The following is a 21,489-nucleotide window of genomic DNA, read 5'->3' on the forward strand; positions in this document are numbered from 1 at the left end:
TCTATCTAACTCACACTAATAAATAAAATGAAAATACACAAACTCTCTAAAAATGTGTGTATTACAAATTGCAAAACACTCAAAGTGTGCTAACAAGATGTGTGAACACCTCCGTTGATTATCAGCAGGGTTTATATAATCTTCACGAACTGATAAGCTTTAATCTCTAACCAATAACTATGAATTTGTGGTCCTTTAATCTGTATCGTTGATCTCCTTGTAATGTCCATCTTCATCTTGACTTCTGCGCTAATTCCTCACTTTCATCTTTATCTTCATATGAATTTGTATTTGAATCCACAAACTGATCTTCGTACTCATCTTCATCTCCACACGAACTTGAATATGTGAGCTGGTCTTCAAACTTATCTCATCTTCACATGAATTTGAATCTGCAAACTGGTCTTCACACTAATCTGAATTCTTGATACTTATCTTCAGCTCTATGTGAATTCATATTGAATTCCTTGCGCTGGTCGCAAATTTGTGTTTGAATTCACGGTTATCTATTCATGTTGTTTCATGATCATGTTATCTATTGATAAATACGTATTAATCCGTTTGTACCAGTCTTTATTTGATGATAATCATGAAACCAGTCATACTCATCTTCAATTTTGAATTTGAATTTGTAGACTCAAGCTCCAGCAAAGCTATCTTATGAGGAAAACTAGGACTCTCACTCCTTCTCTCGTCCGTTCGTTCAATTCATGTTCCTTAGTCAGACACATCTCCATATATCTTCAACCGCTCTCCGACGACACATCCTTCCATCATAAAATTCGGTGAGATTATAGATTGCTCGAAAATGAAGTCAACAGTTCAAGTCTTGGTGAAAATGGACTTCCGATGAAGGAGATGCAATCCATCAAATTCACTGTATTTCTGTTGGAATGTGCGTCAGCATCATCAGAGAATTGCAGATGCAATTTCTTCCTCCATATATATCAAATAATTCCATACCTTTTAAGAGTGATAAGTCATTGCGTTAGAAATCCAATGGTGTTGGTCCCATGGAAAAATTTCACATATTAAGAGAGAAAACCCAATTTTGGTGACTAGGTGTCTTCCTTATTGTAACGTAAGGGTGTTGTAAGTCATTTTTGACGTACTTACATCCCTGGTACAAATAAGGAGAGAGCTAGTGATGACCTGATACTACCTGTCACCAAGACACCGCTAGTTCAAGAGAACACTACACAATAAGCCTAAGACTAAGTAACCCTGAAAAAAGTACTATCACACCAAAAAGAGACCTTATAAACTACAGCTCAGTGCTAGGGGCTTCAAAACAATACCAGACCAATGTCATTGCATCCATAACGTCGAAGTCGAAAAATCCCCAATGGCTAAATTTAGGCTCAATCGGACCGCACAGGAACATTTTGGGCCAAAATTACCATAAAACAGGTTGGTTGTACACTATTGCGGTGTGGCCTCACCAAACCGGTCCCCAATCATGGAGGTTGTGATTCTTCACATCGGGGGATGACCTACAAATGCCCGCACAACGCTCGTTTGGAGTCAAAACAAGCTCAAATTTGGATACAAGCTAGGTCTCGATGACTCAATCATTTTGACATATGGCATGTGTCGTGACATGAACCAAAATCAAATCTTTTCTAGAAAGAAGATGAGCCTGAAACCATGGAAATCAGAGTTTTTGAAGAAAAGGCATATCGAGCTTCGTGAAGCAATAACTCGAGATCCGTACATCGGATCATCGCACAGTCAGGCCCGATTCGATTTTATCACGAAGGGTTACAAGTTGATATAACTATTACACTCAATCTAAGGCTGGATAGATCACGAATTCCAAGGTTGAAGAAAGCAAGTTCGCTCCGTTGCCGAAATCCCTTTTTCTAACGATCTCTTGAATTCAAAAAGTACTTCAAGCAAGAACCAAAACAGACAAAAATTAGTGTAAAACAACTGTGGAAGTCTCCTAATTGATTTTCAATCAAGATAAAAACTTGGAACACTGTGGATCACATTGCATTAATGGTCAAAGTTCACGAGCTAGCCAGATTTCTACCTTTTGTAAAAACGTCCGTCTCAAGATGATCAAAAGTCATCAAACTCTTCATAATCAAGCAAGCATCAAGGCTACGATGATGGATCATCTGAACCACCGCCATAAGCATCCGAAAAGGCTTTCAAAATCTTGAAATGGCAAAAGGCCCCTCAGAGAGGGATGGTTTTGTAATTAGCATAAAAGGTTTAAGGGGCATTTTGGTCATTATTCTTAAAATCGGGATTTTATCGTAATTTCTTTTAATTGTTATTAGGCTTAGTTTTGAGCATCCACCCCTGTTCGGTGGGTCCTTTATATAAACATGCTTAGGTCAATTGTAAAAAGGCAGGATCATTCATTAACGAAATAGACTCATTAAGCTCGTTTCTACTTGTCTTTTGCTCCAAACCCTTGGATCCAGTGCCAAACAGAGAGAAAAGTTTTTAGAGAGAGAAACTACCCCTAGTCCATCCTAGTCGCATGGATCTGTTCTCTCTCTCTCTTCTTTCCTTCTCTCTCTTCGCTCGTTGCTTGCTCCATGTAGTAACCCATGCCAACGATAAACGCGAGGGCCCATCTCTTTCCCCTTTGCATCGTTAGTGTAAACGCAGCAAACCTGCGTCCCCACGTAGTATCCCGCTATTTGACAAACGCTCGACTCAATACCTTTTAGAGTCAGCTTAAGATTTCCAATCCTCATACCATCGCTCTAGCTTCCTCTCCGTATAGTCAAGTTGAGTTGAGAGAGACACATACGCTCACTCCCTCAGTCACTTGGGAGGAGTCTTCTTGAGCCGATAGTCAAGAGAGTTCTAACCCTTTTGTTACCTTGATCGTCTAAGGCCATAGCGTTTGCGTGCATATAGGGAATCTTGTCACCATTTCTCCCCTCATTCTGTTTCTTGCTAGCCAACCGCTCATTTGAGTGAGCTGTTATAAAGGAGTACCGACAGATCTGCATTGTAGTTTCTAGCGAAAGAGAATGGAGTGACATGTTAAAGCCTGAGGAGAGTTTGTGTCCAAACCATGCTGACAGAAATTTGGAGAGCTTCATAATTATTCTAAGAGGGTGAACTGCCCAGGTGTGTCCCAAACCCCAAACGACGAGGTAAGTGCTTAAAACGCACCCCCGTCGTAAAATCTCTCTTAGTTGGTTCTTATCTGCGCATAGGAGAGCATGCATACGCACACTAACAAATGTGCAGTGCTCGCGGACCCTCTACAGTTATTTGAGAGTTGATTTTCTCTCACCCTACCTACGAGGAAAAATCAGGCCCGACCAACTGGCAACTCCACTAGGGACATGCCACCCTATAGTTGGCTCGGACTGTTCTCAAGAAAACATCTCTCTTCTTTCTCTCTCTAAAAGTGCAATGGAGTCCTATTGCTCCTCTTTCGTCCAAGTTGGGAACTTCATCTTCCCCATATTTGCGACCTCTTTTATGGAGAGTAGAACCATTAATCCTGCTTCTCCCTTGTTCTCCTCAAGTGCCCTGGCTAGCCCTACCATCCTAATTCAGGTTAGGAAGACTAGGGGAAAAGGTGTTCGAACTCCTTCTCCCTCCTCCGATATCAAAGGGATATCCATTGATGTCATCTACACGGGTGGCTCTGAAACTACCTTCTCTCATAAGCACCCTGTTACTGGCAGGTATCCCTCCAGTCGCAAGCTTAAACATGGTCCTCATGCCACTCCTACTCTTTGCTTGGTGGATCCAAATAAGACCATCGTTTCAGCTGGTAACCGAAAGGTAACCCCACCTGCCCTTCACTAAGGGGTCACCAGCACAAGCTCATCGCCGCACACTCCTCACTCTGATGACTCCTACGTCATCTGTGTGGCTCCAAAGCCATCGCACACACATTCACACACGTCGCGGCTGATGGTTTAGCCATCACTGTGACGAGACGGGAAAGGCAACACCTCACCTTGTTCTCCTCACCTGCTTTGGGTCTCTTGTGGGTTGGACTCATCACAAGTGGTCTTCAAGCCACTAATGCACCTCATGATAATCTCGTAGCTCAGGGCCCAAAGTGTAGAACCAAGCGAGCACACGACTTTCGAGGCAATCGAAAGCTTTCCAAAAAAATGCACATGCATGCTGAAGACTCTAAGACCACTCCAACTAAGAAGGCGGGTATTTCAAATACTCAGCCTTCCACTTCACAAGGGGTTGGGCCACAAACCACCCCGGACACTGCTATGGGCCATGCACACACTAGCAGGTCCAGTGACTCTACCAGTGGAAAGAGGAAAGAAGCGTCAAACACGCCCCTCGGGGTAGGGCTCGCGACAAGATACTCTCAAAGGGGACTAGTCAGCACCCCCCTTCTCTAGGCAAGCCTATTCCTCTAAAGTCGACCACGAGCTTCCTTCTTCCTGGATGTGATACGTTGCAGGAGTTTATCAGTTTGCACTCATCTCTGTAGGGCGAGCCAGTTGGGAAGGAAATCGAGATTGGTTCCGATTATGGGAAAAGATCTACTGAAGCTTGAGAACTAAACAAATGAAAGAGATGAGGGTGCTACTTCAAAAAAAAAAAGCAGAGTCTTCAGCCTCAAAAGACTTACTAGAACAAAACTAGTTTTACTTGTTGCAAGCCACGAAAGAACTAGAAATGAGAAACACTGTTCATTGCTATGTCATTGATGTACATGAAGATTGACTCACTCCATCCGATCCGTAGCCCCAAGGCTGCCACGAGCAAGTAAAGGACATATGACCCCAAGGCCGTCTCGAGCTCATTCAGGTTGAACGATGGCCCCAGGGCCTTCAAGCATCAAAATCGATAGTAATCCGTCCCCAGCGCTGCCCAGAGCCAGTGCTTACTCCCATTGCAAGGAAATTTCAAGCTCAATTTGGGCAAGCTCAACCCCTATTGCTTAGATTGCCATATCGAGGTGTGAAGAGGACCAGAATCACCCCTGCTGCTGAATTATCTGACTAGAGCGAACAAGTTGAGGTAATGGTAGTAAGCCATGACGGGGATGAGCTTGAAAATCCAATGGCCCGTTTCGAGGACATGTTGAATAGCATTCTGGACAGGCTCAAAGGACTCGAAGACGCTCGACCTGCAATGTCTTCTCATCAAAAAGAAGAGTCCCCTCTTGAGCGCCAACATGAAGAGGAAGAGAGACCTCAGCCGCCTCCTATGGCCCCAAGGCCTCCAAACCCTCCTGTCTCCTTCGATGACCAGCCCAATGTAGCCTCTCAAGCTATGCCATCGATGTTCACTCAAGAAGACGTCCACAGGATGATCAATAAAAGTATTTAAGGCTTACAAACATCAAAGACACAAGAAAGTGTCTAATACAAGAAGCCATACCCGCCTTTTATCAAACAACTATCCTCCCCATCAAATATCAAAAAGAAAGGCTATCAATCTTCGATGGCACAGGCTCGCCCCAGTAGCATGTGGCTCATTTCGTGTCAGCATGCCAGGAATCGACTTCAGACTCCAAACTTCTTCTTCGACAGTTTGTAGAAACTTTGGTTGGGCTCACCTTCAAGTGGTGAGCACGCTTGCCCCCAGACTCAGTTCATTCATGGCAAGAGATGGAGCAGTTGCTCTACAAGCACTTTTACAAAGCAAAACTAGTTGTTCAAGCAATATAACTCCTCACAATCACTCAGGAGATGGATGAGTCAGTGGGTGTGTACATTCAGAGGTGGAGAGACCTCGCCATGTGCTAGAGCAATCCTATGACTGAGATTGATGCTGTACAAACGTATGTAAGGAACATGAAGAAAGAAATCTCCTTGCATGTTGAAGATTCTAATCTTACCACTTTCTCCAACATAATCACAAAGGCAGCTAAAATCGAAGCTTGCTAAGGCATCATGGAGGAAATCGAGCTCAAACCTTGGGGGGGGGGGAAGGGGGGGGGGGGGGGTTGTCAGACTCATAATTTCGTTAATAACAAAGCTAACCCTCGGGATAGCCAGCAAAGGAATCTAGTTAGCGCGACGGTCACTGTCATGCCTCTTCATCCAGAATCCCCAGCTAATGTTACTCCTCTCTAAACATTAGACACCTCTCGAGGGTTTCCAAGCTGGGATCAAGGAGCCCTAGCAATGACAGCCTCCAAAATAGAATTACCATAGGGTATGTCTGCCACAAAGCTACTCTCAGACCGAACAATTCACCCGATGACTGAACCAGCCATACAACTTCAACAAGGAATGGGTTCCAACTCTATTGACAAGGCTGATTGAACAAGGCATGGTGAACCTTCCTGACATTAGATATCCAGAATAAGCAGGACTCATCAATCATGTCAACTATTGCGCCTATCACCGAATGTTAGGCCACCTTGTGCAAGACTGCCTCCAGCCCAAAGAGCACATCAAAGCCTTACTTTAAAAGGGGAAAATCATATTGGAGAGCCTCAAGAAGGCTTTCAAAACTCTAGAAGCTTCACATATGGTCACAGTCCAGGAACAGTCGACCGACGGTGCCCCTATAGCCGAGCTGTCTCCTCGCATGATTCCCCTTCTCTTTGACATAATGATACAACACAAAATAATCGTGCCTTGTGTACCCAAGAAACAGAAATGGGTGGCAGAAAAAGATTTAGACTTGTGGTGCTGATATCATCAATTGAAAGGGCACGACATGTGTCACTGTTTCGCATTTTGATCTGTTGTGGAGAGGTATATACGAAACGGTGAGATAGCCATCAATAGCGCATCATCTCCACCTCTAAAGGAAGATCATGAGGTCGAAGCCCTGCAACAGGAGAAGTTCGAGCAGGCTCAAAACGCCATCCCTAGTGTTCCGGAAGCACCTGCTCTTCGTAACCCTGCGGGAATGCACAGACCATGGGAAGTATATCGCCGTCGTGGCAATATGAAAAACCATAGGAGGGAGGCTATTCGCCAAGCGAACACAGTACCGGCACCCCGAGCTCAAGAATCCCTTCCGCCCAAAAGAAGAGAGGAAAACAAAAAGGCTGCTTAAGCACAACCCTACAAGTTGAAATCCCCTCGAAACCTAATTGAAACCCCCTCGAAGCCCAATAGAAATGGCTCTCCTTCCCCCTTCTTCCTACTCTGTATGAATTAAACCCAAGGCAAGTTCTTTTTACTGAGGGTAGTCAATACATGACTGTGAGGACGATCCATGATATGTCCTATACAGGGGAGGATACAAAGGAGGCCCCCGCAGCTGTCCGATAAAGGTACCATTCCTGAATACAGGTCAAAGCTACACGACCACTAAACTACTAGCGCATGTCCTAGTTGTACGACACTAAAACTATGCCACCCATGGTCATGGCGGTACGACCTTAAAGCTGCCTCGTCAAAAAAAAAAAAACCCATTGGGCATTCAAGTCCGGCATGGAAGAACTTAGATGCATTTCTGGCAGGCCTTTAAGCTCATCCCTTATTCCTCATCTTGAGGAGATAAAAAGATAGGCGTAAAAGCATAAAACAGAAGAAACAAGACATTAACAAAGGAAACGTGGGAAGCAAAAAGAGAAAAGAGAATCATTCTATACATTTGTTAAAGAATTACAAAAATTTGGATGGGCCTCAAAAATCCACAAAATGGAATGAAAAAGAAAACAGGGGCAGAGCTTAGAAACCCTTAAAAATGGTTGAGAGCTTCGTGCATCTTTTCCTTTAGCACTTTTGCGCACCCCAGCGCAACCTGCCTTCGCTCTTCAAGACGAGAAATGCTTTTGGTAACTTCCTCGGCCAAATCGTGGACTGCCCTCGTCTCATAACTCAGTTGCTCCAGTTGTTGAGACTTCCGGAGTATCACCACCCGGTGATGGCTCCATCGGGTATTCAAATCGGTCGTGCGGACTTGCAGCATTACAATCTCATCCTCTATGGTCAAGATCTTACTAGAGAAACCCGCCTCTTCCTCCACGAGACGAGATTGAAGAGAAGTGAGGAGGTCCTTCCTCTTCTCATGGTCCTTCATTAGAGCCTGCTGTTTGGCAAAGCTCTCCTTTAAAGCTGCCAGGTGCGTCTCATGAGACGCCTGCACTTCAGTCTCACATAGAAGAGCCTCGGCTCCCCAATCTGCAAGACTTCGTAGCAAACCCTTCAGGTAGTCAAAGGTTTCCTCATCATAATACACACCTTCAAACTAGTCACGCAAGCCTCAACAACTTCTATCTCTCCCTGGAGATCAGAAAGAGCACACTGCTTGATCCCTTGGAGGCTTGATCGAAGCATATGCCTCACAGCAAGTGTCTTAAAACTTGGCACAGACGGAGGCGTGGTTGGAGAGCCAATTGTGGAAAGCAGAGGAACATCAAGAGTTGAATCCCTGAACAGGAGAGTCAAAGGTTCATGGAAGGCGGCGTGAGGCTCAGATGAAGGCCCTTTAGCCTGCGTCCCTGAAGCAGGCACCTCCGGGTCCAATGTTGTCGTCGGCTCCGAAGGAGGAATTTCTGAGCAAGATTCTGCCCTCAACTCCACTTCTGGGACAGTCGGAGTAGGCGCCTTTAAAGTTGACACTCCGACGTTCAAACTTCATCCACAGTCTCAATGTTCTCCCCTTTAACAAAACTAGCCAAGAAATCTCCTGGAATCAAGGAAGAACATGCAGGAGACCCAACAGGGCTGCTGGCAGGAGGTATTGCTACCACCTCTACTCCAGAGGGGAGCCCTTCTGACTCATGCCTCAAACTGAATGAGGTTGAGCCTGACCTTTCAAGCCGAACCAAAGCAGTTTCTGACTCTACTCTGGGAGCCAGAATGGATGCCACAAGGGTGGAGTCAAGATTGTACGTACCTCCACTCTCACACGCTTGACAGGTGGAGGCGGAGGTGATGTGCCTGCAATGGACAAGCCATTTTCATTCATGTGGGTCCCTTTCTTCAAAATAGCGGAGACAGACTTGGGACCCTGCGTCTCCTTTCTCTTTATTCTCCCGTGCTTCTCTTCTCTTCCTCTTGGGGGCCCACTTCTTAGTCTTGTACCTGTGGGAGTTCACTTGCCACGTCTAGGCCTAGTAACTAGGCCAGAGTGTGGCTCTCTTCCTATCGGGGCATCTAGGCCTATCTTCCTTCGCGGCCTGAGATCGCATCTCCCTTGTCCATTCAAAAATGGAAATGAGGTCATCAAAAAAGGATTCTTCCTCGCCCTCCAGAGACAAATATTCTAGGCCAGCATTATTCTTGCTCAAAGAATGAGGCTTAGAAAGCTCTCTCCAGTTGGTAGGACACTGACTCAGTTCAAAAATCTGAGAGAAGGAAGGGGGAACGAAGCCTTTCCCAGTCCTACTGTCGTGCATGGTGCGGTTGACAGTCTGCCAGGGTAGTTGGAGTGCCAGTACATGCGGTTGGTAGCATCCCACCACCGCCGATAAATCTCTGTCACGTGACCCACGTGACCATAATGAGGGACCACAAACTTGCTCAGCCTCTAGAGGAGAAGGCAAGTCTCCCACGCCATCCTTATTTCGAGCTCGGTCCACACCTCACACTCGCACTAGGGCCTCATGATCGTGCAGCACCCCCTTTTTTTTCCATACTTCTTATCGAAGAGTACGACATAACAACACCTTGATACATGCCATGTTGGCGCACGAAGCGATAAGGGAAATAACCCTCCAACCTTCTATCTCCCATGCCTCTGTATGGAAGGATGCAGCCCCTCATGCTTACGAGGTACATGGCCTCCTTTGTCTCTGTGGTCAACCCGTTGAGGACCTCACCGAAAGCATCAATGTACACGTTATCAGTAGGGCCAGCTACCGGAAAGGGGCTCCCATTGGTAAAGATAGGGGCATTAACCAAAAGCACACAAGCCTCCCCCGGCTCCTTAAACACCACCTTCATCTCAACAATTTTTAGCATGTAGGGATAGGCAGAATCCGCGAGACTCCCACTATTCTTGTATGTCCCAGGGAAGTATGTCGAAAGCCACCCAAGGACATAGTGGACTGGAAAGCTCTTCGTGAAGTGCCCGAGCCCTTGCCTGCTAGGACCTCATTCCTATTCTCCTTTGAGGGAGCCTTGACAGGTACAATGGACCACAGCCCATGGTAGATACTGTACATAGGAGATTGTGCCAATGCAAAGCCTCCCTCTGGGCCATCATGCAAGCCACATAAAAGCAACCCGGCCGATCGATGTATCCCCTCACCCCTGTCAAAGCAAACTTATACAAGAAAAAGACCAAGTAAGCAGCTAAGTACACACGATACTTCTCCCCTCACTAGGTGGGGTAATTGTTCTCTTTGAGGCCTTAATTGCCTCCGCTCTCAGTACCTCATCCGTCCACAAGGCACTCGAACTAGTGTCTTTGCCATCTTAGGGGTCACCATGGAAATAGTCTCTCCCTGCTTCAAAATGTACCCGTCCAGACTTGAGTTTGGTCTCCAAGTGCAAGAGTTGGTAATCTCAAACAACTCGTGGAGACCAGAAGGGGTTGGCTTGCCGTTAATGAGCTGATTCCCAAAAATAGCCTCGTTGCTGGGTACAAACGCTTCGTACATCTCCCCTAGGATAGGTAAACTGCCCACCAAATACAAGTCCAGGAAGCACCTCACCTCCATCCAAATTCCAAGAATTGGTCCTATAACACTATGTCTTTAACAGAGCTTTGATGGTGTTGGAGCAGCGGTCATAATAACCAGTAGAGCATTGGCACGTTGCGGCTAACCCGCATCCTCTCAGAGTACTAGCATGAGAATTGAGGAGATCAAATTTCAAAGTGTTGTAACTTGACATATATTGGTGTTCTCCTCAAAACGAAGAGCACCAAGGGCCTAGTGAAAGTTTGTCTTGGCGAGCATCCTCTTTCCCAGTGTAAGCTAATCCTCGTTAGAAACGAAATTCATGTGAAGAGAATGATAAAGGGGCACACCATTCCTTTGAATAAGACGTTCCCTGCCAGCATCCTCATACCTATCGAGCTGGGCCTCTTCTCCTACATAGGTGATGCTCACAGGCCACTATCTCTTGAGAAGGTGCGAGGGTCAAGAGAAGTCCCTTTAACAAGAGAGGCACCGATATAAGAATTGGTTCCCAATTCCGCTTCATGGGGCGGTTGGTTCACGTCTAGGATTTATACTGCAAAGAACCAAAAGAGAGAATAAGCAAAATAAATAGATTGTGCAACAGAACGTGTGCAAATTCGACTACGTGCAAGAACAAGTGCGCAAAAGAATACTCACACACAGAGCGAAGCATAGGCAAAAGACCGAGCCTGGCTCAAAGCATACACGCCAAGTCTTGCCAAGGCTTAGCAACACACGAGATGCCTCGTGTAAGCCTTCTCAGCCGAGCGTCACACAAGCGAAAATTCACATGTTTTTGTCTTGCAGAAGCACAAGAGGAATGCAAAAATAAACGTCACACATTTCCGTCACATAGAAGCACAAGTGACGTAGCTGAGCACAAAACACTGCACGGACCCATCACTTGACGCAAAAAAGAAAAAAAAAAAAAAGAGACACACATGGTGTTGTCGCTCCCCGTATATGTCTCTGTTTGTCCAAATGGTGCTCGCACTTCCGGCAAAAACACCACCCATCTTAGGTACACAAATACTCCCTCTCGACCGACACAAACTTCGGGCCTCCCCCAGGGGTTAACACACGCTTGTGCACTTCTATACTGGATATACATGCCAGCTATCTTCCTTACGCTATCCATACATAGGGGACCCTTAGAGGTCAATTGCCCCAAAAAAAAAAAAAAAAAAAAAAAAATGAGGTCCTTGCAAAAACCAGAAATGGCACACACCCTAAAGCCTCAAATGAAAACCCAAGAGGGCATTCGAACCGTTGCAGCCAAACAGTTGGCAGACCCTCAGGACAAGACAAGTCTCCTAACCCATTTCTTGTCCCCGCCATCAAAAGAGGGATAAGAACTAAGCACATAAAGGAAGAAATGGCGAAGCAAACCATCAGAGGAAAAGAAACAAAAGACACAGAGGAGAAGGATTCAAACTAAAAAGGAAGATTTATTTCAGGAACAAAAAAGATTACAAAGCTATTGTTACAATAATTTGTAGCTACAAAAAGACAGATCCGTGCTGAAATGAGTCTCCCAATCAGAGTTACAGCCCTCCAAAATTCACTGTCGACCTATAAAGCAATAGTGTCTTCTAAGACGAGGTGCCATTCTTTTCCAAAAAAAAGGAACTTGAAAAAAATGAAAATAACCTCTTACTCCTTTTCACCCTCGAGTGAAGGTAGGGAACTAGGAGGTAGTTAAGGGAGCAACAACAAGCAAAAATTTGAGAAGAAAATCTCCTGCTCGACATATTGATAGATCACCCAAGTGCTGAACATCCAAGCTGACCAGAACATTCATTTGGCCAACCATCATGAAGAAGATGATGGGCCAACGAAGACCATCACAATCTGTCATCATGTTTGGATGGATGAAATTGGGTTCAAGCCTGAGAACCCTCAGAACCTTATGCACAACCTCGGACCTTGTTCTTAGAATCTCAAGAAACCAATGGAGATCTAAAGGCATAAGCCCATCATCCAACGCAAGTCCAATAGCACTTTCATAGCGCCGAACATCTTTACCCAGGAGGGCAACGTTCGGATGCACTCCAAGACCTGAGGCTCAAACGCCAGCCTCATCAAAAGGCATGGCCTCTCAGAAGAATGCTTCAGAAAAAGAGAGATCTCTTCTCCCCCTTTACAAAGTAGAACCAGAGGTGAGGAAGCTTCTCGAAGAAAGGGAATTTCCCTTCTGCTCTCTATGCTTGGCCTTTTATATATACCACATGCCCATCATAAAAACACTTCGCCTCCCTGGTGACACTTCGTCTGACCACAATCACAGTCACGAACACGTGTCGCTATGATGATGCTACATTTCATCAAGCCTTAGTCTCCCACTGCTTCGCCTTGCAGGCGTCACTTTCTCTGACCACAGGACAATCTCCTGTCCCTTTGCCTCCCAAACAGCACCTCGATCAAACCGCGAATCAAATCTCCTTGTTGTTTTGCTTTCTTGACAATGCCTCATCTGCCCACCTACCGCTGCCTTTATTAAAGAGGCCGCTCCGATTGAAATGATAGTCACATAAGCATCGCGCGTCCTAAGATGATGACGTGTCTTTCGCTTGCCCATCCAAAACGTTTCACCTCCCTGGCGACATTTCCCCTATTCGCAGACTTATCACAGAGACCTTCCACATTCTTGGCGACGTTTCCTATACACGCGGGCCCGTCATCAAAACGACCCGCTTTCCCTGACAACATTTCGCCTCCCCATAGATTCATTCTACCTCACAAGTCCTATTTCGACAATTAGCAGCTCATAAAGAAAAGTGCTCCACGCACTCATACCTGACGCGGCTATGTCACACTTCTATCCCTAGACAGCTCATCCACAGTGTTCACCGCTCTAGTGAGCCCTATCCAAGTAGGACCCCTTCAAGAAGGAGTCCCTGAGAGAAAAAGAAGAAGTTGTGCATGATAAGAATCATCATGAGTAAAAGTAGAAGCTTCAGGCAGACATAACCACGATGCTATGGGTCAAAACTGCAAAAAAAAAAAAAAAAAACAAAAAGAAGGGCTTGGTGAAACCCGCAAATGGTGCCATTAGTAAAAATGATAGGCGGGCATGGCGGGCATGGCTATGAAGCCATGAGTAAAAGTGTCCTGAAAACAAGAAAACTGGGCATGGAAAAAACATGAAAGGGCGCCATTAGTAAAAATGATAGGCGGGCATGGCTATGAAGCCATGAGTAAAAGTGTCTTGAAAACAAGAAAACTGGACATGGAAAAAACCCACAAGGGCGCCATGAGTAAGAATGGAAAATCAAAAAGTGGACGTGACCTTGAAGTAACGAGTAAACATGCCTCAATAAAAAAAAACAAAAAAAGGGGAGTGGCAAAAACCACACTTGTGGCACCATTCCTACCCAGTTCGAGTGAAAACTCGAAAGGGTACTAGAATTAAAATAAAGCAGGTTGATGCAACTCTTGTCCAAAAGAAGACTTCAGCCAATTACAAGCAAGAAAATCGCAAAGGCACCGAGTAAAATCCAGGTCAGCCCTTCACCACCAACTTGAATCAAACGCCCACCAAGGGCACCCACTAGTCGGCTCCAGAGCCAAAACAAAATTCTGGCCCCAGAGCAAAACAAAAATTCCGGCCCCAGTGGCAAAATAAAAATTCCGGCCCCAATGCCAAAACAAAATTCCAGCCGCAATGCCAAAACAAAATTCCGGCCTCAGATCCAAAACAAAACTTTTGGCCCCAGTGTCAAAACAAAATTTCGACCCCAGTGCCAAACCAAAAATTCCGACCCCACTGTCAAAACAAAATTCTGGCTCCAGAGCTAAAACCAAAATTTCCCTAGTGCCAAAAAACAATTCTAGCCCCAAAGCTAAAAACAAAAATTTCGGCCCCAGTGCCAAAAACAAATTCCAGCCCCAGAGCGAAAACAAAATTTTGGCCCCAGTGACAAAACAAAAATTTCAGCCCCAGTGCCAAAAACAAAATTCCGGCCCCAGTGCCGAAACAAAATTCCTAACCCAGAGCTAAAGCATCCCCATCAGCTAGATTGGGGCAACGTCCACCAAGGGAACCCGCAAACTGGGCCGTTAGGAGGCATCATTGATATGGAATGGTAAGCCCCACATGAGGCAGCCTACCAATGCGCTCTCCCAGAAAATAAAAGGATTCTAGTAGCATTAGGACGGAAGCTCTTAAGCAAGATCCCTAATGGCTAGAGTCCGCTTCGGTTGCCCCTTCATAAGGAAGCTTAGCATGGTCTCCCCCTCAAGGATTGTGCTGACACTAGTGATTGAGAAGAAAAAATACTTGTTGAGAGGAAATAAAGACATCTAAGATAAACTTTGACGGTCAATTTTATTCCGAATGTTGCACTTCTCACTTCTCTCAAAGGGCAACATCCATCGAGGTAAGGAGAGAGCCAGCGAAAACCTGGTACAGTCGGTATCCAAGACACCACCAGATCAAGAGAACACTGCAAAATATGCCTAAGACTATGGAAAAAGTACTATCACGCCAAAAAAGAGACCTTACAAACTACAAACCTATGTTAGGGCCTACAAAACAATACCAGACCACTTCCATTGCATCTAGAATGTCGAAAAATCCCCAGGGACCAACTTTGGGCTCAATCGGACCTCTCAAAAATATTTTGGGCCAAAATTACCACAAAATGGGTAAGTTATACACTATTGCGGTGTTACCTCACCAAACCAGTCCTCAATCATGGAGGTTGCGATTCTTCACATCTCATGATGACCTGCAAATGCTCACATAACCCTCATTTGGAGTTAAAAACAAGCTCAAATTCGAACACAAGCTAGGTCTCGACGACCCGGCCATTTTGACATATGGCACGCGTCGTGACATGACCCAGAACCAAAGTTTTTTTAGAAAGAAGATAAGCTCAAAAGCATGAACGTCAGAGTTTTTGAAGAAGAGACATCTCGAACTTCATGAAACCGTAACTCGAGATCCGTACATCGGATCATCGCACAATCATGTTTGATGCGGCCGTATCACGAAGGGCTACAAGCTAGTATAACTTTTACACTCAATCTTAGGATGGATAATTCATGAATTCTAAGGTTGAAGAAAACAAGATCGCCCGATCACCGGAATCCCTTTTTCCGGCAATCTCCCGAATTCAGAAAGTACTTCAAGTAAGAACCAAAATGTACAAAAATTGGTGAAAACCGACTGTGGAAGTATACTCTTTACAATCAAAATAAAAACTTGGAACACTGTGGATCATATTGCATTAATGACCAAAGTTCGCGATCTAGCTGAATTTCTACCTCTTGGAAAAAAGTTTGTCTCAAGACGATCAAAAGACATCATACTCTTCATAATCAAGCAAGTATCAAGGTTACGATGATGGATCGTCTGAACCACTGCCATAAGCATCCGAAAAAGCTTCCAAGATCTGGCAATGGCGAAAGGCCCCATAGAGAGGGATGGTTTTGTCATTAGCACAAAAGGTTTAAGGGGCATGTTGGTCATAATTCCTAAAATTGGGATTTATTGTAATTTCTTTTAATTGTTATTAGGCATAGTTTTGAGCATCCACCCCTGTTCAATGGGTCCTCTATGTAAACATGCTAAGGTCAATTGTAAAAGGGTTAGATAATTCATTAATAAAATAGAGGCATTAAGCTCGTTTCTGCATGTCTTTTGCTCCTAACCCTTGGATCCAGTGCCAAAGAGAGAGAAAAATTTTCAGAAAGAGAAACTACCCCTAGTCCACCCTAGTCGCATGGCTTCATTCTCTCTCTCTCTTCTTTCTTTCTTCTCTCTCTGCACTAGTTGCATGTCCCGTGCAGTAATTCATGCTCACGACAAATACATGGGCTTGTCTTTTCCCCTTTGCATCTCTAGCGTAAACGCAGTAAATCAGTGGCCCCACATAGCATCACGTTATCTGACATACTATAACAATCCTAAACTTAAAATAAAATAAAATAAAATAAAAAATTAAAAAAAAAAAAGAAAGAAAAAAAACCTTTTACCTTTGATGGTCCATACAAATAATTTGGTCCTTAGGGACCATCATTTTTAAATTTCTTTTTACCTTCACCTTTTGCTTCTTGTGCCACGTCCTCTACGGACGTGGGCTTTAAGTGTTAATGTAGCACCTTTTAAACACCTCATGTATGAGTTGGGTTAATAATATATTATAATAATATATTTTTTTGGGTTTAAAAAGAGGAGAACGAGTTGGATTCTCTCTCTACAAAAACACTCTCTCTTACGCCCCTCCCTCTCAGTAACGTTCACCCTCTTTGTGAATTAAAGAATGCAGTGAACTCTTTCTCTCTAGCTAATTTTACCAAAAGTTCCCTCTCAAATACTATAGGTAAATGATCTCATTATCTTAAAAAAATAGTCTGTTCACCATTTTTATACTGTAATTTTATGCGCATATGGTATCATTTTTTTTTGTTAAAATTATTATTTTTGTTTATTAGAAATTTAGACATTGTAAATTATTAAAAATAAAATTTCTGCCTATTATTATGACTTTTAGACACTGTAAAATTTATGTGTAAGTGATGTCATTTCTGGTAAAATCATTATGTGAAAAATTGATATTTCTGCAATTAATTATAGTACTGCCAATACTGTGAGATTTGCCAATACTGTGAGATTTACGCGTTTCTGCATTTAATTGTATTTTTGTTTGTCTATGAGTTTTAGATACTATAAGTTTTACCTATTATTGTAAAATAATTAATTATGAAATTACATTCCAGAAAATTGTGACATTTATGTGTTTAACCTTGGATTTCTATAAAAGCTCTTAAATTGATAATCGATTGCCTACTGGATTCCATTTCAAATATACTTGTTCGATCTGCTACCTTTCTGCAATTTTAATCCAAATTGTTTGATTGGTTACTTACAAATATTTCAATGAAAGTAATTGTTTCTTCAAGTGAAGTCCTGTTAATGATTTCAATGATACTTTGAATATACGATGTTGATGCTTTCTGATGTTAAAGAGTTTCTGAGATAATTTAAGTATGTGTGGACCTATCCGGGATGCCGATAGGGACTATTTGGACTCATCCAGTACGCCGGTGAGGTACGTTTGGACCTGCAGGGATTGTTTGGACTTATATGGTTAAGCCGGTAGGGACTATTTGGACTCATCCGGGACGCCGGTGAGGTATGTTTGGACCTGCAAGGATTGTTTGGACCCATTTAGGACGCTGGTGAGGTATATAAGTGACCTACTTGAGACGCCAGTAGGGTATTTTGTGAAATCCTTTGAGTTATGCATTGCTGTTAAAATATTTATATACATTTCAATCATTGGGATTATGTTTAATTGTGTATTTCTGAAAGTGAAATTGTTATCCATAAATGCTTTTGCTCGCATTGTTTCTAATAGACCTCCTTTTTTGAAAATGCTTACATCTTCCAACTATGATTATTTTTTAGGACATGATGATGACTTACTGAGTAGCCAAACTCATCAAACTATGGGATAAAGTTTTCAGGGTAATTGCAGCCTTGAAGGCACAACAGGACCAACTTTGGAAGAAGTCATAGTTATGATGAAAGTTTCTCTTTGTGACTTTTGTTCAAATTCACTATTGTAAATTTTGTCCTATCAACATATGTATATCTAGACCTTCATGTTAATACTAGTTATGAGTAGACTTTGTACAGACTCTTAGAAATGGAAAAATCTGTTTTAGTGCAATAAATGGTGAAGTAGAAAATTTTCATTTTGTTAAAGATAGACTGTTACATCTTAGGGATTCCAGTGTCATAAATCTTGGGGTGTGACACATACGCTCAACTCAATGCCTTTCAGAGTTAGCCTAAGAGTTCCAACCCTAAGACCATCGCTCGAACTTCCTCTCTGTAAAGTTGTGTTGAGTTCAGAGAGACACATACACTCTCTCCCTCAGTCACTCGGGAGGAGTCTTCCTAAGACGATAGTCAAGAGATTTCTAACCCTTTGGTTGCCTAGATCGTCCGAGCGCGTAGCATTTGCATGCATAGGGGAATCTTGTCACCATTTCTCCCCTCATTCTATTTCTTGCCAGCCAGCCTCTCATTTGAGTGAGTTTTTATGAAGGAGTACTGATGAATCCACATTGCAATTTTCAGCGAAATAGAATGGAGCGATTGTTTGAACGTATTTTTCAGCATCGTGATCCCTGATTAGGAATAAGTAGGAAGCAGTCGATAAAGCCTACAAAATAGTGGAAATCCCCTATAGTCTCAGAATGGCCCCATAGTTGGTCAAGATCTTCATCAGTACTTCAAGAGATCACCTGCCAAGTTTCATCACGATCAGACATGTCTAAGGTAGTGAACACAAAGAAATAATTTCAGTCTTTAGCACCTTGAAATGGACCCTGTAACTAGAGCCATACTTTTGGTGCATCAAACAGTAATGAGACTACTGCCATTAGATCCGGCATGGTCGAAAACCCTTATGGGTCAAGTTTTGACTTAATCGAGCACTCTAGGACAAAGTTATGGGTAAAATACTAAAAGGGGTAGGCCGCACACTATTCCCGTGTAGCCTCACTCCATCAAAACACCATTAAAGGTGGCTATTTTTACAGTCACGGGTAGTCACTTTCAGGGCCTATAACTCACTCGTTCTAAGTCAGATCGCTCCCAAATTTGGTGAGCATGTTCGTCTCATCAAGACGAGCAATTCGATATGTGGTACGTCCCTTGACAACACCCGAACAAAGAGAAAAACTAAATGAAAGTCACTGATATGTGAAGGAAGTTGCAGAAAATTCAGCCACAACACACCTCGTTCGATCAGCCAGATTGCGACTCTCGCATACCCGATCGACATGAAACTAATGCATTATGTGCGTTAGGTGTGAGGTTATTTTTTGTCTGAACCTCGCGTACAATGAACAGTTGGATTTCACACATTAAGGTGTCAAAGCTGCTGAAAATTTCGGCCACCGGATTTCAAGATTCTGGCCAACAACTCAAGACGACAAAATCTTCATTCGAACACAAAATTAAGCTGCGTTTGTTGCAACGTGATTGTGACGAGATGCTCAGTGTAATTCAATGAAGAAATCACGAAGAAACATCAATGAACGAGCACACAATCGATCTGAACTTTTCAAGATTCATCCAAAATTCAAGTCTCATGATCCTGGCTCAAAAACATGATTTATGGTTCGAAGTTGGTATTAAAACGATTGTCATACTGAGCCCTACAAGAAAACAATAATATTTCAATCAAACAGGCATTAGAACAACCCCGAGTCAGCCATAGAAGATCACGCAAGCTCTCGGTAGCATCAAGGATGATTTTGGAATTCCACACATTGTTAGGCAGGGGCAAAACAGTCATTTTGCACCCATTTTCAGAATTTTTTTAAATTCAATTAAATTGTAATTATCTTAAATTCTAGCTAGTTTTTTAGCGTACACCCACGTTTTAGCCCAATTCTATATAAACAGGCAATGCCTCATGGTACAAAGGACAGATTCATTCTTCTTGGATCAATCAATAAAATTCTGATTTTTTGCTTAAGCTTGTGAGTATGTCTTTGAGAGAGAGAGAGAGGAGAGAGAAAAAAAGGATCGGTACCCTTTAAGCAAGTAACTTTCTCTCTCCTCCCCTCTTTTTTGGCTCTATCTCTTTTTCCCTCTTCATCTCTGTCTCTTTCTCTCTCCTCTCTTTCTCTCTCCTCCCCTCTTTCTCATCTCTATCTCTTTCTCTTCCTCCCTACTTTCTCTCCCCCGCTTTCTCTCTTTTCATCTTTATCTCTTTCTCTCTCCTCTCTTTTTTCTCTCTCCTCTTCTCTTTCTCTCTCCTCCTCTCCCCTCCTCTCCTTCTCATCTCTATCTCTTTCTCTCTCTTCATATCTTTCTCTTTCTCTCTCCTCCCTTCTTTCTCATCTCTATCTTTATCTTTCTTCTTCTCATCTACATCCCTCTTTTCTCTCTCCTCTTCTTTTATTCCCAATGCCGGGTGTTTCTCTCTCATTTTCTCTCATTCCCAGCATCGGATGGGGTTTTCTCTCTCTTTTTCTTTCATTCCCAGTATCGGGTGGGGTTTTCTCTCTCTTTTTCTTTTATTCCCAACATCGGGTGGGGTTTTCTCTCTCCTCTTATCTCATTCTCAGCATCAGGTGGGGTTTTCTCTCTCTTCTACTTTCATTCTTAGCATCGGGTAAATTTCTCTCTCTTCTATTCTAATTCAATCGGTGAAGCCTAGCACCGGTTGGATTTCTCTCTTGTCTTTCTTCACAGTCGGTGACGCCTAGTGCCGATTGGATATCTCTCTCCTCTCTTCTATCACAGTCTGCAAAACCTAGCGTCGGTGGGATTTCTCTCTCTTCTCTTCTCTCACAGTAGGTGAAGCTTAGCGCCGATTGGATTTCTCTCTCCTCTCTTCTGTCACAGTTGGCGAAGCCTAGTTTTGACTCGATCTCTCTCCCTTGCTTCTCTCCCATCATAACTAGTGCAAGCCTAATGTCGGTTGGTTCTCTTCCTCTCTTCTCTTCTGACACAGTCGGCGAAGCCTAGCGCTGATTGCTTTTTCTCTCTCTTCTCTTCTGACACAGTCGGTGAAGCCTAGCGTCGACTGCTTTTTTTCTCTCTTCTCTTCTGACACAGTCGGCGAAGCCTAGCACCGACTGCTTTTGCTCCCTCTTCTTCTAACACAGTCGATAATGCCTAGCGCAGACTACATCTTCCTTCCCTCTCTCTCTTTTATCCTCTCGTCTCTTCTCCCTCCTTATGTCTGTTCCCTTCTTCTCTTTCTTCATTCTTTCTTCATAACCATCACTCTGCTACTCTTTCGTTCCATTAAGTGGGATTGAGGTTAACTTCTTATGGTAGTCCTGTCGTCTAGCCGTAATGTTGCTATGCCAGGATTACTTGGCCTGCTTTATTGCCACGACAGACTAACTATCGTGCCTAGCTTGTCGGTATTGGTAATGACATCTAGTAGTGATCCTGTGAGCTAGTCTTAGTTACCGAGCCCGTTTTGTTATCTCGTCAGGCCACTTATTCACCA

This window comes from Amborella trichopoda, chromosome 5 (assembly GCF_054954075.1).
Source record: "Amborella trichopoda isolate Santa Cruz 75 chromosome 5, AtrichopodaSantaCruz75HAP2 v2.0, whole genome shotgun sequence".
NCBI classification, from domain to species: domain Eukaryota; kingdom Viridiplantae; phylum Streptophyta; class Magnoliopsida; order Amborellales; family Amborellaceae; genus Amborella; species Amborella trichopoda.